At 44.1% G+C, this 25,321-nt stretch overlaps 1 long non-coding RNA gene across 1 annotated transcript in view; it reads right to left on the bottom strand.

Moving 5' to 3' along the window:
• Positions 1-24,929, bottom strand: part of LOC122541929 (uncharacterized) — a 159,705-nt gene extending 134,776 nt beyond the window's left edge. Inside the window, exons 1-3 of the long non-coding RNA XR_015754231.1 lie at positions 24,819-24,929; positions 23,124-23,179; positions 19,266-19,369 (exon numbers count right to left, since the gene is read on the bottom strand). This is a non-coding gene — a long non-coding RNA (uncharacterized LOC122541929). The remainder of the gene's footprint in view (positions 1-19,265; positions 19,370-23,123; positions 23,180-24,818) is intronic.
• Between the last annotated feature and the right edge of the window lie 392 nt (positions 24,930-25,321).

The following is a 25,321-nucleotide window of genomic DNA, read 5'->3' as shown; positions in this document are numbered from 1 at the left end:
GTCCTCAACTAAACACCATCCCCCCCCGCCCCCACCCCTTCCAAGCCCCAAACAAAAACACAACTTGGAAGCATGAGCAAACAAATCCTGAGTGCACTAATAGTTACGTTAGCAACTAAGTTAAGATAATCAACTGAGCAGATAACATGGCTCCTTCATGCCAACTAGAGGGAAGGTAGAATTATACAGCAATCAAAGATCCTGCCAGTCACATAGAGTCATAAAGATGTACAGCACGGAAACAGACCCTTCGGTCCAACCCGTCCATGCCGACAAGATATCCCAGCCTAATCTAGTCCCACCTGCCAGCACCCGGCCCATATCCTTCTAAACCCTTCCTATTCATATACCCATCCAGATGCCTTTTAAATGCTGTAACTATACCAGCCTCCACCACTTCCTCTGGCAGATCATTCCAAATACGTACCACCATCTGCATGAAAAAGTTGTCCCTTTTCTATCTTTCCCCCCTCACCCTGAACCCATGCCCTCTAGTTCTGGACTCCCCCACCCCAGGGAAAAGACTTTGTCTATTTACCCTATTCATGCCCTTCATCATTTTATAAACCTCCAAAAGGTCACCCCTCAGCCTCCGACACTCCAGGGAAAACTGCCCCAGCCTGTTCACCCTCTCTCTATAGCTCAAATCATGTTTGAAATGTTTAATTGACCGTCCCCTCCAGTTTGCCACTCCTAAGCCTCAGCAGCTTGTTTAACGGAGGGAGTTCCAGATTACCCCAACCCTTCGTGGATAGAAGCACTTCCTGTATTGCCCCAGAACGTCCTAGCTTTAATTTTGCTCTTGACAGAGGAAATTGCTTCTCTCTCTCTCTCTGTGTCCACAGTTTCAAATCCTTTAGCCATTATGAACATCTGAATTTCGTCATTTCTTAATCTTCAAATGGAACACAAGCCTGGTCTGGGTAACTTTCCCTTCGAATTTTAACCCTTTTTTCCGTGGTTCTTAGTGAATCCCTGTAACATCCTCTTCAAAGGCCAAACTAACCTACCTGAGAAGCTGAGCAAACAGCTCGAAATGGAGTCTGGTGGAGTTTAATGTAACTGGAACGTAGCCTGTGCCATTTGTATCTTGTTCCACTTGGGTCAAAGCACAACTCTCATTAACTGTCTAAATTATTTTCTGTACCCAAGCACCAGCTTTTAAATGTTAAACACCTGCCAGTCAGTTTAACATAGTTTGAGGGAAACATCAAATATTCATTAAAAACTAATCTAATGTTGAGATCCGCAAAAGCACACACTGAATGGAAACCTAATAGAATTAAGATGGATACGTGCAATTTTACAATTCTAAACAAAAAGTGGGGTCAGCATCTCCATACTCAATGTGTTACTTTGCAGTGCACATCCATAGTGTCAGAACCCACTTGGAATAAATGAACAGCACTCACAGAGTGGGTAGTGTGTGTGTTTGTGAAGCACTATGATGACATCTAGTGGGAGTTTATCAAACAGAGCTGATCCAGATTGTCTTGTTTGTAAATCTGTGATGAGGATTAACAAGCGGCTAATCCAAATTAAACGGCTGGTGGGAACAGAGCAACTAGCGCACGTTTTTAGAAGAGATATCTATCCGCGGAGATGGGACTCAGCTTTGTTTTATCAAGGGCTTTTAAAATGAAAGAGCAAATTACTGCAGATGCTGAAATCAGTACTGAAAACAACAAATGCTGGAGATCACAGTCGGTCAGGCAGCATCCATGGAGACAGAGCAAGCTCGCATTTTGTTAGTTAACGTTTCGTTAGTTTGCTTTCTCTTCACCATGGAATGTCTTGAACCTCAATTTCCAATAGAAATTGCAGGGTATTTTCCATATTTGTTGACATTGGATAGTTCACCCAGTTTTACTGTTGTTCAGTTTGACACACTGACTAACCATTTCTGAGCATACTTAAGAGTCAACGATGCTGTTTGTCTGGAGTCACTGATCAACCAGGCTGGGTAAAGATGGTAAATTTCTTCCTCTAAGGGAGATTAGTGAACCAAGACAGGATTTTACAACAACCCAGTGTTTCACAGCCATGATTCTGAGACTAGATTTATTAACTAACTAAATGAAGAGTAATCTAGACTCAAAACGTTAGCTTGCTCTTTCTCCATGGATGCTGCCTGACCCACTGTGATCTCCAGTATTTGTTGTCTTCAGTACGATTCCAGCATTTGCAGTAAATTGTTACTAAAATTGAATTCTCCCAAATTCCCGAGGGATTTGAACCCACACACTCAGAGCAATAGTATCCTTGCCGTATCTGCATTCCTGATGGTTATTCGGTCATTAGTTATTCAACTCAAAGATTACAGATGTAGTCAAAAGAGAAAGCTCTGGAAATGCTCAGCAGACTGGCAGTGTATACAGAATGGTTACTAACCGAAAACACCAGCCTGAATTTCATCTGGGGTTGAGAACTCAGCAATGGAAGCATTTTGATATGTAAAAGGACCGAATTAACCCCGAGGTGATTTAGAGGTACTGGACCTAAGGAGAAACAAAGAATCATAGAATCTCTCCAGTGTGGAAACAGGCCCTTTGGCCCAAGAAGTCCACACCAACCCTCCGAAGAGTCACCCACCCAGACCCATTTCCCTACCCCATTACTCTGCATTTACCCCTGACTAATGCACCTCACCTACACATCCCGGAACACTATGGGCAATTTAACAGGAAGTAGGTTGGCCATATAAAAGGCAAATGTGAGCCATTCCTGGGTTGACCAATCCCTGGAAGAATGAAGCAGACAGGAAGACAAAAGGCCAGCAGCTTGACAATCTACTCCAACGTCCAAACACTCACACCACACACCCCAATGTCCACTCACACCTCACTCCCCAAGACCAAATGCTCACTCCTCACACCCCAACGTCCAAATACTCACTCCTCACTCCCCAACATCCAAACGCTCACTCTTCACACCCCAATATCCAAATACTCACTCCTCACACCCCAACGTCCAAATGCTCACTCCTCACTCCCCATTGCCAAAACACTCACTCCTCACACTCCAATGACTAAACACTCATGCCTCACACCCTAACGTCCAAATACTCACTGCTCACTCCTCAATGTCCAAACATTCATTCCTCACTCCCCAACGTCCAAACGATCACTGCTCACTCCCCAACGTCCAAATACTCACTCCTCACTCCCCAATGTCCAAACACTCTCTCCTCACACCCCAACATCCAAACACTCACTCCCCACTCCCCAACGTCCAAATACTCACTCCTGACTCCCCAATGTTCACTCACTCCTCACTCCCCAACATTCAAACGCTCACTCCTCACAGCCCAATGTCCAAACACTCACTCATTACTCCTCAACATCCAAATGTTCACTCCTCACACCCCAAAATCCAAACGGTCACCCCTCCCTCCCCAACATTCAAAAGCTCACTCGTCACTCCCCAACGTCCAAACGCTCACTCCTCACACCCCAACATCCAAACCCTCACTCATCACACCCCAGTGTCAAATGCTCATTCCGCACTCTCCAACATCCAAACACTCACTCCTCACTCCCCAACATCCAAATGCTCACACCACGCTCCCCAACGTCAAAATGCTCACTCCTCAACATCCAAATACTCATTCCTCACTCCCCAATGTCAAAATACTCACTCCTTAACATCCAAACACTCACTCCTCACTCCCCAACGTCCAAATGCTCACTCCTCAACATCCAAATGCTCACTCCTCACTCCCCAACATCCAAACGCTCACTCCTCATTTCCCAACGTCCAACTGCTCACTACTCCCTCCCCAATGTCCAAACACTCACTCCTCACTCCCCAACATCCAAATACTCATTCCTCACACCCCAACATCAAAACGCTCGCTCCTCACTCGCCAACATCCATACGCTCACTCCTCACACCCCAATGTCCAAATGCTCACTCCTCACACCGCAACGTCCAAATACTCACTCACACCCCAAAATCCAAACACTCTCTCCTCACTCCCCACCATCCAAACAATCACTGCTCACTTCCCAACGTCCAAATACTCACTCCTCACTCCCCAATGTCCAAATGGTCATTGCTCACTCCCCAACGTCCAAACGATCACTGCTCACTCCCCAACTTCGAACTACACACTCCTCACTCCCCAACGTCCAAACGCTCACTCCTCACTCCCCAATGTTCACTCACTCCTCGCTCCCCAACACCCAAACGCTCACTCGTCCCACCCAAACATCCAAACACTCACTCCCCACTCCCCAACGTCCAAATACTCACTCCTGACTCCCCAATGTTCACTCACTCCTCACTCCCCAACATTCAAACGCTCACTCCTCACTCCCCAATGTCCAAACACTCACTCCTTACTCCTCAACATCCAAATGCTCACTCCTCACACCCCAAAATCCAAACGGTCACCCCTCCCTCCCCAACATTCAAAAGCTCACTCGTCACTCCCCAACGTCCAAACGCTCACTCCTCACACCCCAACATCCAAACCCTCACTCATCACACCCCAGTGTCAAATGCTCATTCCGCACTCTCCAACATCCAAACACTCACTCCTCACTCCCCAACGTCCAAATGCTCACACCACGCTCCCCAACGTCAAAATGCTCACTCCTCACTCCCCAACGTCAAAATGCTCACTCCTCAACATCCAAATACTCATTCCTCACTCCCCAATGTCAAAATGCTCACTCCTTTACATCCAAACACTCACTCCTCACTCCCCAACGTCCAAATGCTCACTCCTCAACATCCAAATGCTCACTCCTCACTCCCCAACATCCAAACGCTCACTCCTCATTTCCCAACGTCCAACTGCTCACTACTCCCTCCCCAATGTCCAAACACTCACTCCTCACACCCCAACATCAAAACGCTCGCTCCTCACTCGCCAACATCCATACGCTCACTCCTCACACCCCAATGTCCAAATGCTCACTCCTCACACCGCAACGTCCAAATACTCACTCACACCCCAAAATCCAAACACTCTCTCCTCACTCCCCACCATCCAAACGATCACTGCTCACTCCCCAACGTCCAAATACTCACTCCTCACTCCCCAACATCCAAATGGTCATTGCTCACTCCCCAACGTCCAAACGATCACTGCTCACTCCCCAACTTCGAACTACACACTCCTCACTCCCCAACGTCCAAACGCTCACTCCTCACTCCCCAATGTTCACTCACTCCTCGCTCCCCAACACCCAAACGCTCACTCGTCCCACCCCAACATCCAAACACTCACTCCTCACTCCCCAACATCCAAACACTCACTCCTTACTCCCCAATGTCCAAAAGCTCACTCGTCCCACCCCAACATTCAAACGCTGACTCCTCACATCCCAACATCCAAATGCAGAGTCCTCACACCGCAACGTCCAAACGCTCACTCCTCACACCTCAATGTCCAAATGCTCACTCCTCACTCCCCAATGCCCAAACACTCACTCCTCACTCTCCAATGTCCAAACGCTCATGCATCACTCGCCAACGTCCAAATTCTCACTCCTCACTCCCCAACATCCAATCGTTCATTCCTCACACCCAACGTCCAAATACTCACTCCTGACTCTCCAATGTCCACTCACTCCTCCCTCCCCAACATCCAAATACTCACTCCTCACACCCCAACGTCCAAACGATCAACCCTCACTCCCCAATGCCCAAACACCTCACTCCTCACTCTCCAATGTCCAAATGCTCATTCCTCACTCCCCAATGTCCAAATGCTCACTCTTCACTCCCCAAAATCCAAACACTCACTCCTCACCCCCCAAAATTCAAACGCTCACTCCTCACTCCCCAACATCCAAACGCTCAGTCCTCACATCCCAACATCCAAATGCTCACTCCTCACACACCACGCCACTGTCCTTAAACAATGACAAGTTTGCAACCCCACACGAGTACCTCGATTTGACTATCTTTCTTCTTAACAGACATGATTTTGCATCAGTAGCAACACTTAATAATGACTTCCCACTGACTTCGCCAAGACCATTGGGCAGTGTGGATTTATCTCCAGCACATGGACCACAGTGGTTCAAGAAGGCAGCTCCCAACAGCATCTCATGGGGCAACTCAAAGGATGAGCAATAAATGTGGCCACCTAGAGATGCCCACTTCCCATAACTGAATTTTAAAAATTCACTCTTCCTATCATTATTATGAAAGTTTGGTTCTGTCACTTTCCAACATGTTAACAAGCTAAATGGCAAGTGAACCTGACTCTCACCATCCTTTCTGCAAAATGTCCAGAGACATCAGAGATGGGTGATTTTCTGAGCAGTCTCTGGGAATCTCAGGGGTTAATTCCGTTTCTCTCTCCACAAATTTTGCAAGACTTGCCGAGTTTCTTTAACAATGTCAAACCTTAAGGTTGTGTTTTTTTAAAAAAAAGACCTGAGCTGAAATTGTCCAGCGTTTGCTCACTGTGCAGATGATGCCAAACAAACCAAAGTGTTGGAGAAACTCAGCAGGTCTGGCACCATCTGTGGAGAGAGAAACAGAGTTAACGTTTCCAGTCCAGTGACCCTTCATCAGAACAGATAGTAACTAGGAAAAGGTGGTATTTATGCTGATGACTCTGGGTGTGGAGGGGCGAAGAGGATTGGTGGGTGGTGAGGAGTCAGTGATAAGTGGGGACAGAACCTAGAGAGAGAGAGACAGACAGACAGACAGAGACAGAGGCAGAAAGAGACAGAGACAGAGAGAGAGAATGAGAAAGAGAGAAAGTTAAGCAGACAGAGGGCTGACTGATAGTATACCAGGAAGGAGAAAAGCTGATTTGGGGGACCATGAGTAGATAGATGAGTAAAACGAGCATCAAAACCATCTGCAAAGGGAATGGACTGAACTCAAGTTGATAGAATGATTTAGCTGCTTATTGCTGCTTCACATTTTTTACAGATATGTATCACTTGTAAATCAAACTAAAGTTGAGATGAATCAACAGTATGCGAATAGAATAATATTTTGCTGATAAATCAGGCAAAGGTCACAAAAAGGCAGAGTGACATTCTTGTGCAGACTTTATGTTATATAAAATCCTTTAGTAACAGGGATACAGGAACATTGGGCATGGAACAGGAGGAGACCACTCAGCCCTTCAAACCTATTTCAGTGGAATCATGGCTGATCTGTAACTAACTCCATCTACCTACTATAGTATAATATAGATATACAGCACAGAAACAGACCCTTTGGTCCAACTTGTCCATGCCAACCCGATATCTTACACTAATCTAGTTACATTTGCCAGTACTTGGCCCACATCCCACTAAACCTTTCCTATTCATATACCCATCCAGGTGCCTTTGATACAACTGTGTCAGCCTCCACACCTCCTCTGGCAGCTCATTCCCTCTGTGTGGAAAAGTTACCCTTTAGGTCCCTTTTAAATGTTTCCTCTCTCACCTTAAACCTATGCTTTCTAGTTCTGGACTCTTCCCCCCCCCCCCCACCTCTCTCCCCCCCCCCCCACCCCCGCCATCCCACCCCAGGGAAAAGGCCTTGTCTATTTCGTGATCTATTTCTGAGGAGAGAGGAAAGGGAGTACTGGATTCGATAGCAGGAAAACCGAGATCATATACTATACATTTGCATGTTCATAAAATAATCCAATGGAACTCCTGGCAGTCAGACAATGGTCTCTCTTAAATACAGCAGAGACACAAAGAGAGAGAGTGAACTCAGAGAGGGGACTGTCTTATCTAAGATAGCAGTCTCTACAGTGCAAGACTAAACTCCAATGTTCAGATCACATTGTGAGCAGAATCCATGAGGACAGTGCAATGTGGGACTATGTCCATGGCGTTAGGAAAACCCATGAAATCAGCACACCATCCATCGTAGCTCCATAACCTAAATCCTCTATCATCCATCTCACTTCTCAAAGTTTCAATTAACCACCCCATCTTTTATCTCAACCTCGATAATGGCTTCAGGGATAGAGTTCCAAGTTTCTAGTCTGAAAGAAGTGTGTCCTGATATCCCCCCCACCTCTGCCGAAACTAAGATGTCAAAGAAGCTTCAAAGGGATGGGATGAAAAAGGGAGAAAATGTTTATAATCCCCTGAGAATTATCTCAGACGTGAACATGATGGGAGAAAAGTCAGCAGTCTGGGAATGAAAGCTGCTTTAAGCCTCCCCCTTTCAAGATTACACAAGAACAGAAGTTAAAAGCTAATTTAACCTTGATCTGTGTGAGCTGGTGGATAAAACGCGCTTGCTGCAAAGATATTGGCTTGTTGAATGTGTAGGTCACAGTTGTGTATGCTGTGAAGGTCACGGTTGAGGAACCATCCACTCATTGCCCAATACATTGCAGATAAATGACTCTATTCTGGGTGTTAGAAGTCAGCTAGCTCACAAGCCAGTCAAAAGGAAACAGTCATAGAAATATACAGCACGGAAACAGACCCTTCGGTCCAACCCGTCCATGCCGATCAGATATCCTAACTTAATATAGTCTCACTTGCCAACACCCGGCCCATATCCCTCCAAACCCTTCCTATTCATACACCCATCCAGGTGCCTTCTAAATGCTGTAATTGTAACAACCTCCATCACTTCCTCTGGCAGCTCATTCCATACACGTACCACCCTCAATGTGAAAACGTTGCCCCTTAGATCTCTTTTATGTCTTTCCCCTCTCACTCTAAACCTATGCCCTCTAATTCTGGATTCCCCCACCCCAGGGAAAAGACCTTGTGTATTTATCCTATCCATGCCCCTCATGATTTTATAAACCTCTATGAGATCACCCCTCAGCCTCCGATGCTCCAGGAAAAATAGCCCCAGACTGTTCAACCTCTCCGTATAGCTCAAATCCTCATTTCAATCCTCAAAGCTCATTTCTCATTTCTAATATGTTTTGCATTATTATTTCTTCTTGCATTTAGTAATTATGAACTCAACCTTTTAACTTAAGAAAGCTTTGTTAAGCGAGCTCCTTTTAAAACACAATTTGGTCTGGGCCAAAAGAATTCACAAACAAGAAATCCTTTGCAATTTAATTTTGTTACGAAATTCGGGACGGGTGAAGTAAGGAGGGGAGTCAGTTCATCCGTCCCCATGGGGGTGTTTGCCAATTTGCGATCCTCCGTCCTGTACAGGAATAACATGAGGAACCTCACCCACAATCTGGTAGCAATACCAGACACAAGGACTGGCCAACCCACCCCTCCAACAGGTTTTTTAATTCATTCACAGGAGGAGGACATCACTACCTGGACCAGCATTCACTGCCCATCAAGCAGTTAAGAGTAAATCACGTTGCTGTGGGTCTGGAGTCACATGTAGGTCAGACCAGGTAAGGATGGCAGTTTCCTTCCCTAAAGGACATTGGTGAACCAGGTGGATTTTTCTGACAATAGATTCATGGTCATCATTAGATTCTAAATTCCAGATTTCTATTGAATTCAAATTCCACTATCTGCCATGGCAGGATTTGAACTCTAGTCCACAGAACATTATCTGGGTCTCTGGATTAACAGTCCAGTGATAACACCACTAGACTATCACCTCCCCTTGTCAATGCCACTTCTCTGGTAATTGTAATTTTCTTGAGGTCCTCCCTCCCTTTTATTCTATAACCTATAACTGCTTCTGGAATGGAACGCCTCAACAGGGAGAATTGCCACAAAATATTTGTTTGATCCATCTTCCATCTCTTTATCTTCCATTTTGAATATGCTTGTTAACAAACATAAGAGAATCTTTCATTTTACAATCGCTGTAGATTCTTAGAGGAATGCTCAGATTGGCTAAGTGCAATCTGATCCTCTGGAACTGATTATTTATTTTGTTTTTTTTAAGAAAATATCTTCACAACATTCAGTAAATGATGGTCTGTTTCAGGACAGGTGGTCCTTACCATTAATAAAAAGTGCATTAGTGTCTCCTCGCTCTAAATCAACCCAATGATGAACCAAATGCTCCCTTCCCCTCATCCCCCCATCCATCTCATTCCAGAATCCTTTGAAAATGAGTATATTAAAATTTAGTTGACACAGGCTCAAGATTACATGATCTTCACAAGCCTGAGTTTAAACATCTGAAGGAAATAATAGTTGCTTTTCATAAAAGTTCAAAGACTAAAGCAGGGCCACAGTTTGTTGAATTTCCTCTGGATGCTGTTACACTCAGTGAATGTTGAGATGTGTATATAGAGTAAGTGTAACTAGATGCAGAGGGAAAGAGGAAGGAGAAGAGGAGTCAGGAAGAAAGTACTTTATTTATACAAAGAAGATCCCAACATGTTTGAAGGACTTTAAGGCCAATAAAATGTAGTCACTGTCCTGATATGCAGAAACACGGTACTCTATGTTTGCACAAGAAACTCCCAAAGACAACAATAAGGCAGCAATGAGCTGATCTGCTTTTGTGATGTAGACTGGTACAAAGGAGAAAGTGAGGTCTGCAGATGCTGGAGATCAAAGTTGAAACTTTATTGCTGGAACAGCGCAGCAGGTCAGGCAGCATCCAGGGAACAGGAGATTCGACGTTTCGGGCACAGGCCCTTCTTCAGGAATGAGCCATTCCTGAAGAAGGGCCTGTGCCCGAAACGTCGAATCTCCTGTTCCCTGGATGCTGCCTGACCTGCTGTGCTGTTCCAGCAATAAAGTTTCAAGACTGGTACAAATATTGACTGCGTCACTGGAGAAAATTCCCACTACTCTTCAATTAGTAACCATGGGTCTTTTACTTCACCCGAGGGGCCAGGCAGAGTGTCATCTCAGAATCTCATCTGAGAATTTACCCATCGAATAGTGCAGAACTCCTGTTCACTTCCATTCCACATCATTGTTGCCATGAGAGATTGCGTACAAAAACCACTTTATAATAATTAATGAGAGGCAGCCATGTTGGCTAGTATCATTCAAAGTCTTTGCCTGAGAATCTCAAGACAAGGAACAATTGAAATGGGAATCCAAGTGATAAACAATGTCTTTGTTTTTTATTTGTTAAAGGGATGTGGGTGTCACTGACTGGGTCAGCAATTATTGCCTATCCCTAATTGCCCCGGAAAAGGAGGGGTTGAGCTGCTTTCTTGAACTGCTGTCATCCTTAGGATGTGGGGAAACCCACAGCACTGTTAAGGAGGGAATTCTCGGGTGTTGATCCAGCGACAGTGAAGGAATGGATTTTGATCCAAGTCAAGATGGTGAGTGGCCTGGAGGGAAACTTGCAAATGGTGGCATGCCCCATGTATCTGCTGCCCTTTACCTTTGAGATGGTAAAGGGTTTGGAAGGTGCAATATTTGTCGACCTGATGGATAATCCTCTCTCAGTGTTGCATCCAATAGCTTCCCATCAGTAAACGTTGACTCAGCTTGCAGCTTGGTGCCCTGAAGGATGCACTGTTCAATTGCTGAGTGAAACTTAAAGGTTGTCACCCCTGAAGCTAGATTCCATTTTCCATCAATCTCTCTTTCGCTGGATTTGGTAACCAGGGGAGGCTAAAGATTCTGACTGTCCAATTTTTACTTATGTTCTTTTAACTCTAACTGTACCCGAAGGTTGGAGCAAACGGACCATGCGGATGTGTGAATTAATGGTGCACAGCTTAGGCTGAATTGAGTTGAATTTATTGTGATCCGATTTAATGATTTATCAAAGGAGGCAGGAGGCTGATTCACAACCTGCTCCGAGGTCAATCCTGAAGCAAGAGACTGATTCTTAGCAACCTCACAGGAGAGATATCAGTTACAGCATTAATGTTTCTGTCAATGCCCATATCCTTTCTTCTGGCGGAAACATATTTTAAAATACTTTAAAACAATATACACTCACTTACAATTCAGTAACTAACATCTAACACACTGAAGTGGATCCAAATCATTGGAATGAGACTCGGTGACCATCAGTTTACTGCTTGGTGAGTTACTGCTGGTTCTCCATGCAAATGAAGAAAGATTAAGCTCTAATCACTAGGGGACAGTGAGGTCTGCAGATGCTGGAGATCAGAGTTGAGAGTGTGTTGCTGGAAAAGCACAGCCAGTCAGGCAGCATCCGAGGAGCAGAAAAATCGCGTTTCGGGCCAGAGCCCTTAAGAGGTATAGTTAGTAAATTTGCTGATGACACCAAAATTGGAGGTGTAGTGGAAAGTGAAGAAGGTTACCTTAAGTTACAATGGGATCTTGACCAGATGGGCCAATGGGCTGAGATGTGGCAGATGGAGTTTAATTCAGATAAATGCGAGGTGCTGCATTTTGGGAAAGCAAATCTTAGCAGGTCTTATACACTTAATGGTAAGGTCCTAGGGAGTGTTGCTGAACAAAGAGACCTTAGAGTGCAGGTTCATAGCTCCTTGAAAGTGAAATTGCAGGTGGATAGGATAATGAAGAAGGCATTTGGTATGCTTTCCTTTATTGGTCAGAGTACTGAGTACAGGAGTTGGGAGGTCATGTTGAGGCTGTACAGGACATGGGTTAGGCCACTGTTGGAATATTGCATGCAATTCTGGTCTCCTTCCTATCAGAAAGATGTTGTGAAACTTGAATGGGTTCAGAAAAGATTTACAAGGATTTTGCCAGAGTTGGTGGTGCAGTGATAGTGTCCCTGCCTCAGAGCTGTGCAATGCAGGTTTAAGCCCCACTTGCTCCAGAGGTGTGCACCAGCATCTCTGTAATAAGCCAACCAGAACAATATTTAAAATCCATCTCAACTACTCACATATTCTGGGAGGATCTGCTCCCGAACAGAAATTACACCCTGAGCAACTCCTTGGGACTTTAAGATTTTGCTAGCTGAAAACAAAGTGAGAAAATGAGGAGCCATTCGTTCCATCTGATACAACCATGTTATCATTCAGTAGGGTCTGGGTGGGATGCCTGAAACCAAATGGAATGAGGGAACTAGTCAAGAATAAATGTTAGTTCAAGGTCGATTGGGTGAGAACTGGGTGCATTAACAAGTACTCATTGTGGTTGGAGTTTGTGATTTGTTAATAAAATACCAACAAGTGAAGCAGACACTGGACTCTGTCAAGCAGCATTTTAATCTTTGATATTTAGCACCCATCGCCATCTGGTTTCATGATGGGCTGCCTCGCTACCATTTCTTCATCCATAAACAGTTTATAAATCACTCTGCTCTCATTGGAAATGCTCTCGGTTTGTATTGGCATCATGATATCTCATTCCTATACCGAAACAGCGAACAAACTTCAAAGGGACTTTAATGGCTGAAAAATTCTTTGTAGTTTTGTGAAACTCTATAATGCAGGTTTTCTTTTACTTTCATCAGCCAGTTCTGATTAAAGAGGCAGAGGTTCTAAATTACAGATGTATCCAAACTGAAAGTATTTGCACTGATTTGATGTGACAGTATTTGTGATGGCCCAGCTCTCATCCTCAGTCTCTCTGCCACCACATGTTGATTAAACACTTGTCAATGACCTTCTTCATTTGGGTAAATTTAAGCTCCTTAAGACAAAGTTAAATCAAGAGGACCTTCACCTTTACAACCAATTCTTTCAGCCACAAGCTTCTTCATTGGAAAAAGAGGAGTTTACCTGCCAAGTTTGTGGTAAGCAACAGGACGACATGTTTAGATGCGAAATATTCACTTACACTCTTCTTCCCCACATTAATTCAGGAGCATGCTTCCTCTTTCAATGTTGACAAAGAAATCAGTGCAGACAGTGCCACCCTGTCACCTCTGACACAAACTTATGCTTAGAGTGAGCAGACTGAATGAAGGTCTCTCTCTCTCTCTCTCTCTCTGTACCATGTTAGAGGAGAACATTGAGAAACTGATTAAACCCAGTTCAGTTTCTCAATGTCTGCAAATCCACAATCTGATGATCGCTGCCAATTTGGTTCTAATAAAAGCAGGAACATTGTAGACAACGGAAATCTGAAATAAACCAGAAAGTGCTGGAGAAACTCTGCAGATCTGGCAGCGTCTGTACAGAGAGCAATAGAGGTAACATTTCAACTTCTCAGAACTCCGTTCCAAACTCCACTTCGAAGAAGAATTGCATTGTTCTCGAAATGTTGACTCTATTTTTCTCTCTCCACAGGTGCTACCAGACCTGTTGAGGTTCTCCAGCACTTTCACTTTTTAAGTAAGTTCCACTGTCAGTGTACTACAATGCAGAGCTCTGGGATCTGTACTATAGAAAAGAACAGGAGAAAGTACAAAAATAATTCACAAAACAATAGCAGATCTGATAATTCTCAGGAAAGGTTGCACAGGTTAGGACACTATTCTCCAGATGGACTCGTAGACTTTTTCAAGATCGGGAAAGGTTTGGACAGGATAATAGCCAAGAAAATGCTCCCACTTGTTAGGGGTATGAAAACCAGGGGTCATAAATCGAAGGTAATTAATAATAAAACCTCATTACTCAGTGAATGATGAGAATGGGGTTCTCACTAACACATGGCAGTGGTTGAGTTAATCATAAATGTATTTAAGGTGAAGAAAGATAAAGATCTGAGACAGAAAGAAAGATTGACTGAGATGAAGAGATGGATGGGATGAGACTCTGTAGACCCTATACGCTGGCATGGACCTGTTGGGCCAAATGGTGTCCATAGACTCAATGTTACCTTTTGGGGTCTATTTGGAGGGTGAGCCATTAGGTTCATGATTAATATACTCAAGGTGAGGATGAGCTTTCAGGACTTTGCAGAGAAGGTCTGGTCAATGTCTTCCTGAAAGTCATGACCTTGCCTCTGGAAAACAAAAACTTGTTTTGGTAGCCAGGAATATAAATTCTATCTCTGCGTCTATCTTACAGAAACAGTGATAGATGTTAAAATATAACTGATTCTCCTTTGTCAAATATCTGACTTATGACAATGCACCCTCAGCACTGAGTATTTACAGAACTGATGATGCATTCACTCGATCAAACCACTCTGTGCAAAATCTATAAATGACACTGATTCTGGATTGACAAACAGTAAAAGACATAATTCATCCCTCTCTCTGGTACATGTTCCAAAGTTGCTCCTGTAAAAATACCAGAGCATTTATAAACAAAATTAAATCCATGTCTGAGAGTCAATACACAGGCTAATAGTTATTTCTCAATATTTATTTGCTCTACTCTAGTTATAAGGTTTCTGTGTTGGGCTAAAGTCTGGTAGAAAAGTTTATTTTTGTATCTAACGTATAGACAAGAAATCAAAGTAGACCATTCAATCCAGTGAGACTCCGCTGCTATTCAATAAGATCATGTCGGAGAGCGATCTTAAATCCACATTGCTACCTACCTCTGATAACCTTTGACCCCTCCTTAAAGAGAATTGACCTATCATAGCCATAAACATATTCAAGGACCCTGCTCCACCACCCTTTCAGGTAGAGAGTACCCAAGACTCATGACCCTCTGAGAGGTTCCTGCTTTACATGGGCGACTTGATTTCTAAACAGCAACCCCTCATTCTAGATTCTCCCATAAGTAGAAACATCATCTCTACAATTACGTTGTCAAGACTCTTCAGGGTCTTATTTGTTTCAATCTAGTCACATTTTACTCTTCCAAACTTCAGCTGGTACAAACCCTAGCCTATCCAAAGTTTCCCATAGACAATAGACAATAGGTGCAGGAGTAGGCCATTCTGCCCTTCGAGCCTGCACCACCATTCAATATGATCATGGCTGATCATCCTTAATCAGTATTCTGTTCCTGCCTTATCTCCATAACCCTTGATTCCACTATTCTTGAGAGCTGTATCCAACTCTATCTTAAATGAATCCAGAGACTGGGCCTCCACTGCCCTCTGGGGCAGAGCATTCCACACAGCCACCACTCTCTGGGTGAAGAGGTTTGTCCTCATCTCTGTCCTAAATGGTCTACGCTGTATTTTTAAGCTGTGTCCTCTGGTTCGGCACTCACCCATCAGCTGAAACATGTTTCCTGCCTCCAGAGTGTCCAATCCTTTAATAATCTTATATGTCTCAATCAGATCCCCTCTCAGTCTTCTAAACTCAAGGGTATACAAGCCCAGTCGCTCCAGTCTTTCAGCATAGAGTAGTCCCCCATTCCAGGAATTGACCTCGTGAACCTACGCTGCACTCCCTCAATAGCCCATAAGACACCCTATTCATTCCAGCAATAAAAATAGAAAAGGCTAGAAAACCTCAGCAGGTCTAGCAACAGCTGGTTCCAGGAGGTCTCTGCAGGAGTTCTTCAGGAATTTGTCGGGAAATAATCTCACAGAGGAATGGAGAGGGACAGCAGTAAGCTATAAGGAAGCAGAAGGGAGAGAGAAAGCAAGATTGAGACATCCTTTTCCAGGCCGGATGTTTGTGTTGTATTGTCCACTCATCAGGTTATAGCCACCTTCGCAGGAACCAGTCACGAGGTTGTTACTGTGATAAGCACTCCTGTTCCCAGTGATGACTTGCTGCCAAACAACTCAATTAGAATCTATTCAGATGCTTCTAGATTCCTTTCAATTTTCAATTTGCCAAATCTGCTTCACAACAACTGGCGCTAATTGAAAAGCCAATCCTGGATCAAAATTTACTGAATACACTCACTGATTTGTTTGGATCTCTCCCTCACTGCCTCAATAAGACACTGTTGCAAACATAAGTTACAACGTTCTCCAGTAACTTGTTTTCAAATCTGCAAACACCTTCTTGCACAGCTTCCTTGGTTTAAAGCAGTATCGTTTCCCATTTTTAGTCAACAGACCAAAGAAAGAATAGAGGGATGGCCAGCTTCCTTCTTGAAAGGACAATAATGAACTGATCGATTTTTAAAATCATAATTGATGATTGTTTCAGGGCACTGTTATTATTAAAGGGAAATTAAATAAGCACATGAGGCAGAAAGGAATACAGGTTTACAGAGTAAGATGAGGAAAAACAGGAGGAGACATGAGGGAAGTATGAACACCAGCATGACAAGGTTTGGACTGAACGCACTTTGTCTCTGTGCCTAAGTCTATCCTGTGTAACTCCTTACCCCTCACGTTCAAAACAATCTCGACTGATCATTTCCCTCAAATCCAAATCCTACATTTGCAGAAAACTGGTGGGAAAACTGTAGCTGAGTCAAGATTATAGGAGCAACCCTCTGAATAAACAAGGTTTTGGAGTGTAAAACATAACAAGGACAGGGGAGAATTCATTCCCGTCACAAAGGTACGTCTCAAGATGGATTTTCTCATTATGTAAGGCTATAGACAGAGGATGATTTTCATGCATCTAACATCGTGGGTCACGGGGTCAATCCTGCATAATCGAGCTGTTACACCTTGGCAATGAACATGCTGCAAGGATTTTACTTTCCAATGGCTTGCATTCCAATCGGCACATCATATATAGTGTCAAAAGTGTTGACTATGACATAAGAAAATTGTTAATCTTGTAGGGGGCTGCATTAAAATTCAATATAATTCAGCAGTTCAGTGCTCTCCACTGTGTGGATGTGAATCATAAAGTGATTTTCAAAGCAGACTTGCTGCCAACCAACTCAATTAGAATCTATTCAGGTGCTTCTAAATTCCTTTTAGTTTTCAATTTGCCCAATCTGCTTCACATCACAATGCACCTTCAGGATGTCCTTGTAGCTTCACACTCTCTGAACCAGTGGGATGCATATCTCCATTAGAAATGATAGGGGTCTGTCCCCTGTGATGGAGAGAAAGAGTAAAAGAATGGAAAAGGAAGGTGGAGGAGGGAAGGGAGGAGGTGAAGGAGAGAAGGAGGAGGATGAGAAAGGGAATGTTCCTTGGGGATAAAGGAAACCGACCCCCTGCCCGGGCATCAATCCCCAACCTCTTTCCCAACTGTCTTCACCAGCCAACCCCCACATCCGAACCATTCCACCAAAACAGTGCCAGAACAGCCCTCATGTGTTGCCCGCTCCCACTCCCACTCCACCTGCCTGCCAATCCCCCACCTTATTTTAATTCACTCATAGAATGGTAGCGTCACTGACTAGGCCAGCAATTATTGCCCATCCCTAATTGCCCCAGAAGGCAGTTAAGAGTCAACCATGCAGACCAGACCAGGTAAGGATGGCAGGTTTTTTTTCCCTGAAGGACATTAGTGAACCAGATGGGAATTTTCAACAGTGCTGATTTTTATCAAATTCAAATTCTACTAACTGCCATGGCAGGAATGTTTTTATTCATCCACAGGATGAGGGCATCACTGGCTAAGCAGCATTTATTGCTCATCCCTAATTGCCCAGAGGGCAGTTAAGAGTCACCCATGTTGCTGTGGGTCTGGAGTCACAGGTAGGCCAGACCAGGTTCCATGCCAGTTTCCTTCCCTAAAGAGCATTAGTGAACCAGATGGGGTTTTCCAACAATCAGCAATGGATTCACGGTCAGCATTAGACTCTCAATTCCAGACTTCTAATGAATTCAAATTCCACCATCTTCTGTGACAGGATTCCAACCCAGATCCCCAGAACATTAGCCGGATTAACATTCCAGCGATAATGCCACTAAGCCATCGCCTCTCCCCATCTGCATCATTCCAGTGACAGTGGAGCCTTATGAGGGAGTCCTCACCTGTGGCCCCCTCCCACTCCTGCCTCCCTGCCTCCCCTTTGGGAGGTGGACCCTCTCACAAGGAGCTAGCTGTTGAAAAAGGCACAGTCCTCACACTGAGCAATGGAAAGTGATATCCCAGCATATATTCTCACCGCGGGTTTATAAAATTTCACAGTTCAAAGGAAGTTCATTCAGGCCATCAGCCAGACTTTGGCTCTTCAAAAGGCCTCTCCATTTCTCCGAATTCCCATTCTTCCAACTCTTTTAAGTTTACGTGTTTCATCAAAAATTTATCAACTTCCAGTTTAAAGGTTGGCCTAAATTGTGGTTTCATCACAGTTTGCTGTCAGAGTACAAAATCTCTTTGAAGCTTTCCCTTCAACCTTCTGGTAATGATCTTAGATGGGCCCATAAGTAAATTTACTGTTGCAAAACTCTTCAGAATTTGGGACATGTCTGCATTTATCTGGAACCAGAAATTATAATTCAGTGTTTTAATTTTAAAAAATCAACTTGCATTATAGATTTTTTTTAAATTACCCTGCACAGATACACTACTACACATTTCCAGAGACTTGAATCCAGGCTCGCTTATCCAGAGGTTTGGACACTACCACTGCACCACAAGTGCCCTGCTTACTTGCATTGTAGACCAACAGCCCTCTTAAAGCATCTTGCAAAGCAACAAAATATTTTTGGAGTATAGTAACTGTTCCACAGGGTAGTGATATCTAAGGTGTCTATAACAAACTCCCACAATCGGCAACGTGATAATGACTAGATAATGTTTTTTTTTCTCACCGTGATGTTGACTTGGCGACAAATGATTGGACTCAAAAGTAGCGCCACAGGATCATCTATATCCACTTGAGCAGGGAGACAATGTCCCGTCCACTTCCTCAGTGCTGCAGTGACAAAACATTGATTTTTTTTTAGTACTATAGTTGAGGAGTGGGACTTGATCCCAAAAACTCATGATCCAAGGTGAGAGTCCTCCTACATGAGCTGCGATTGACCCTTAATAACAGCCCGTGGTCTTGTCCTAATGACAAATTGGAATCTTCACAATGAATTGAGACCGCACAACATATTGAGTCTCTGGACAGCAATACTGCCCGAAAGGGAATTTGAGGTTAAAGGGTCCTACTCAACAGATACAAGACCACATTTGTATCTGTGTAGTCTTTAATTCTTGAGTATTTTTTTTAAACATGCTTTTTGGAGTCAGCAGCAAAATCCCTCAAAAGGATGCAGCTGCAACCATGTAAAAGTCTCTCTACGATCATTAATTCTGTCAGATATTGTCTGAACAGCATACGCAATGGCATATTTTTTTTATTGAGAAATGTCCTCAGAAGTCCAACTAAATTTATGGAGCAATACCTTCTTTTTTCAGGTCATAAACTCCCTTCTAGCTTACTGCCTGATGAGTGGCCGCTCCAGTGGGTTATATATACAAATTAATCTGCTCCCTACACTGATGTCCTGTCCTGAGACTGAATTATGAAGCTGGAAACTGAGTGTTCTCCTGAGGCTGGAGGTCAGGGGGGTCAGCCATCATAACTTCATCTGTAAACGAAGGAAATAAAAAATGTATTCCACTGAAAAATCCCCTCGAATTTCTGAGGGTGATCACCAGGAGAGAGGCAAGGGGAAATCTGCAGGAATGGTGTGCAGATATATTTCCAGAAAGTTCCGCTTCAGAGATTGCTCAGAGCTGTGGAAGTAGGCATAATTCAATGTAACCTGGAGATATATAGGTTTGTAGTTGTGAAATAAAGTAAGGACTAGCACATACTTTGTGCTTCTGCCTGCTCTTTGTTCTGTCTTCACAGCTCACTTTTCCCCAGTTTTGTAATTGCTGACCACACTCTTGACCGCTCTCTACTCGAGACCATGGCTCACTCCCTGGGTTCTAGTGAGGCTAACCCCAGCCCTGACCGCTAACAGCAGATGACTGACTGGGTCCAAACCTCTGGACTGAGGTCAGATGCCGCCCTTCACTGACGGAACAGTATCTTATTCGAAGCAAAAACACCAAATTATTGAAGTTCTGATGAAGAGTCACTGGACTCAAGATGTTAACTCCATTTCTCTCTCTTCAGATGCTGTCAGATCTGCTGAGTTTCTCCAGCAATTTCTGGTTCTGTTGGAGATTTCCAGCATCCACAGTTCTTTGCTTTTTGGTATCACCCTTGACTTGACTGAGGATATCTCCCCTTCTCTTTTGAGACACAGCCTTCTGGTTGAAGCACATGCAGTGTTGTTTGTCACAGAGATTGATGGTACATGCTGTAGGTGTGTGATTGACATAGCACTGTGCAGTGCAGCTGCATGTACATTCCCTTGACATGACTGCTGACTGACATGACATGACAAGGTTTGTGTCTGCACTAAACAGCAAGACAATACAGGAGCCTTTATAGTGTGGCTGTTGGGTCAAAGCACTAAAATGCGAGGCAAAACAGGGATCTAGGTTTAAATAGAGGATCCAGGCAACAGGTTTAGATAGAGGATCTGGATCGAGGCAGGCTTGGAGGGCCGAAGGGCCTGTTCCTATGCTGTAATGTTCTTTGTTCTTTTGTTCAAATGAGAGATGCCAGTGTGCTCCAAGCATCCAAATGGGCACTAAGTGACTGAGCACTAACAAGTTCAAGCAAGCTGCTTTGAGGTGCAATCTCTGAGCTTGGTGTCTATCCTCCATGCAAATGTATCTTTCCAACAAGCATTCTTTTAGGGGTCATGAGTTGAAGGTGAGAGAAGAAATGTTTAAGGGAGTTACGTGTGGAAAGTTCTTTACGCAGAGGATAGTGGGTGCCTGGAAAACATTGCCAGCGAGGGTGGTAGAGGCGGGCACAATGTATCTAGATAGATACATGAATAGGCGGGGAGCAGAGGGGTACAGATTCTTAGAAAATAGGTGACAGGTTTAGATAGAGGATCTGGATTGGTGCAGGCTTGGAGGGCCAAAGGGCCCCTTCATGTGCTGTAATGTTCTTTGTTCTTTTGTTCAAATGAGAGATGCCAGTGTGCTCCGAGATGCAGCACTAAAGTATAGGACCGTACTGTAAGTGAAACGGAGATATGCCACAGTAGTGGAGAGGGGCTGGCACAAGTCAGAGGTCAACATCCACAGATTTGATGGGCATGTAACCACTATCTATGGAGTGTACCCTAAGATGCTGGTGCCTGGTGTCCAAGGAGGAAGTCTGGAGTCGCCAAGTATCCGCTCAGACTTCTATGTCACAAATTCCTGATGTCTAGCTTCTATCTGGACAATGGGAAGCTGCGTATTAGTCAGGTTGGGGTTTGGTAATGAAGGTGATAATGAGGGATATGCCCTGTTAACAGGAACTCTCACTGATCAGCAGGGAGGATCTGGTTCCGACATCTAGAACTCAGTTGGAAAACGCAACAGCTTGTGTCTGACATCGAGAAGGGCCACACGATTATCCCAAATTTCTCACCACAGCCTACATCATTCCAGAGGATTCCATTGCAGCTTATCTGGGTCTCGGAGAAAGGTAGCTACAAGGGAAGGATCCTTTTCAAGTTAACTTGTTTCGATCAAGGGGCTTGGAAAATAAAGGAAGAGAAACTAACTCATCCGTCCTCACCTTGGATCTTGACAATTTAGGATTTCCTGCCTGGAGCAGAAAAAAACTCACCTGGGGTCTGGTTATAGCATGTGATACTACAGATGCCACCTGATCTTGCTGAACATTTCCAGCAATTATTTTGTTTAAATTTTGGATTTCCAGCATCTTCAGGTTCTTGATTTTGTTTTACGAAAAACATTTGCCATTTTCAATATGTCCCTGACTCTCTCATTTACAGGCAAATGTCTATCTCACTCACAGTGTTATGATTGGGCTAAATATAGATGCCTGTTTGTAACAACGTGCAATCAGCTGTCTTTTTAATTCAGTTGATTCCAACTTTTCTCCCATTGGCTAAATTGATAGTGAAGAGAAAAGTAATCTTCAAAGTCACAGAGGTCTATGGCTCAGGGAAAGGTCCCTCAGCCCATTGGATCTGCAGTAGACAAACACCTAACTATTTGAATAAATTAAACAAAAATCTGAGGAAATCTGAAACAAACATAGAAATTGCTGGAGAAATTCAGCAGGTCTGCAGTAGGGGAGAAACAGAGTTAACATATTAAATCCAATGACCCTTGTTCAGATCTAGTCAAATCCCATTTTTCAGCATATGGCCCATTGCCTTGTATGGAAATCAATAAGTGTAGGAAATCACAGCAGGTCAGGCATCATCCATGGAGAGAGAGAGAGAGAGCTAACATTTCAAGTCTAGCTGACTCTTCATTAGATAATGTGAACAGTGGCTTAGACTCAAAATGTTAACCTGCTGTCTCTCCATGGATGCTGCCAGACTCACTCTGCATTTGTTGTTTTCAGTACAAATTCCAGCATCTGCAGTCCATTGCCTTGTATGCCTTAGTATACAAGGCCTGGGGTGGGGGTGATGGCACAGCATTTGGGGGTAATTAGAGGTAATGCTTAAGTATAATCCAGAGCCTTGGGATAATATTCTGAGGACAAGAGTTCAAACATTATAACGCATTGCAAAATTGGAACCCAATGGAGGGTGAGGGGACATGAGACGCACACACACACACACACACACACACAGACCCACCTGATGCTTTGCCTCCAGCACTGTCTGTGAATACATTCTCATCTTGAAATAGGAATCTGCAAGGAAGAAAACTTAAATGGCTACAATCCTTCTCGTTTCCATGAAGTCAATTAGTTGCATTCCTCCGTCAGTCACTTCAGTATCCCCAAAGCTCAAAACTTGTTTTACAACTGATAGGGCTCATTAATCAAGATTTGAAACCATTATTACACAGTCAGCTGGGACATAATACAGCTGTGATTAAGATATCTGGAGAACTTTTTGTCTAAAATGGTACAGCACCACCTGATTTTAGCTCATTCTAAATCTTGTGAGCATTCAATTGACATTGTTGCCTGCAGCATAGAGACGTTTTACTGAAGCTAAATTTGACGCAATTGCTGTCTAAAAATCAAATAAATGCTGCTATTCCATCCAGATCCAGTGCTGTCCTGACTGGCATCCCATCTTGCATCCTCCATAAACACTAGCTCATCCAAATCTCTGCTGCCCATACCCTCACTCTCACCAACTCCCAGTCCCCTCCCAATTCTGTTCTCCATGATCTGCAATAGCTCTCAGTCTGCCATTTTAAAATCCTCACCCTCGTATCCAATGTGGCCATGTCCTCACCCCTACTACTACTTCTGGAAACCATTCCGGCTACACAAGTCTTTGGGAATTATGCTACCTTCCAGCTCTGGGCTCCTCTGTATCCTTGACTTCCATCTCATCACCAATTGCAGAAGCTGCCTGGGTTCTAGAATCTGGAATTCTCTCCCTGAACCACCCTCTCTCCTCTTTTAAGATGTTCCTTCGAAGTTATTTCTTTGAGCCTTGGGACCCTGCAACCACACGGGATCAATGTAGATTTCACCAGTTTCCTCATTTCCCCTCTCCCCCCATTGTCCCAGTCTCAAGCCTCCAACTCAGCACTGCCCTCTTGACCTGTCCATCGCCTTTCCCACCTATCCGCTCCACCCTCCTCTCCAACCTATCACCTTCTCCCTCACCTTCATTGACCTATCGCATTCTCAGCTACCTTTCCCGCAACTCCACCCCCCCCCTCCCATTTATCTCGCAGCCCCTCCGGCCCACAAGCCTTATGATGAGGGTACTGCCTGACCTGCTGTGCTTTTCCAGCAACCACACTCTCAACACCAGGTTATAGTCCAACAGGTTTATTGGGAAGCACTAGCTTTTGGAGCACTGCTCCTTCATCAGGTGGTTGTGGAGCAGGACCATAAAACACAGAATTTCTAGCAAAAGATTACAGTGTCATGCAACTGAAATGATATATAGAACAAATCTAGATTCATGTTCTGCTCCACAGCTACCTGATGAAGGAGCAGTGCTCCGAAAGCTAGTGCTTCCAAATAAACCTGTTGGACATTAACCTGGTGTTGTGTGACTTTTTTACTTCTTTGAGCCAGTCTTTTGTCAACCTGCTTTAATATCTACCTAGATGGACAGACAGCAAATATTGTATGACAGCAAATATTGTACTCCTGCTCCTATCTCTAATGAGATCCATTGAATTCTCTGAGTTACACAGTACACAGCCATTATTTAAGATTCAGATACTTCCTTGTTATTTCTGTTACTCTCAGTCATGCCCATCTGGCCAAGATTCCAGACATGAAATTGTCAGGAAACAGTAGAATGGGTCTCAAATTGTGGGCTGCAGAATAAAAATAAAATCAATTGACAGCTCACCTTTTGCTTCTCTGAGCAGTTAGTTATTAAGTGATCCTGGTGACAGTTCGGGATTAAATGGTAATATAAACAAAGTGCTGGAGAAATTCAGCAAGTCTGGCAGCATCTGTGGAGAGAGAAAAAGTGTTAATGTCTTGTCACCCCTCACTGGGGTAGCACACTGGAAATCGGAAACCACCACACCCTGCCCCCCGCACCTCACCCCAATCACCACCACCCATTCCCAGAGTTGTCACGAAATCTAAAGTTTCAAAAGAAATACAGAAAATCTTCCAAACTCCCTGGTTTTCAGAGCCAAGTTGATTGAAAGCATAGTCTAGGCTTTTGTGACTAGCAAGAAATCGGTATTTCTTTTTAACAGGACACTAGATTCTAGCTACAGGTAGCTTTACACCGCTGAGGCTAAACGCCAGCTCGCGGACACCTCCTCCTACTGCCCCCTTGACCATGACCCCACCTCCCACCACCAAACCATCATCTCCCAGACCGTCCATAACCTCATC

The sequence above is a fragment of the Chiloscyllium plagiosum genome, unplaced genomic scaffold (genome assembly GCF_037043375.1).
Source record: "Chiloscyllium plagiosum isolate Xiang-an unplaced genomic scaffold, Cpla_swu_hap1 HiC_scaffold_43, whole genome shotgun sequence".
In the NCBI taxonomy this organism is placed as follows: Eukaryota; Metazoa; Chordata; class Chondrichthyes; order Orectolobiformes; family Hemiscylliidae; genus Chiloscyllium; species Chiloscyllium plagiosum.
Note: the sequence above shows the minus strand (reverse complement) of the source record. Positions and strands in the feature narration are given on the sequence as shown.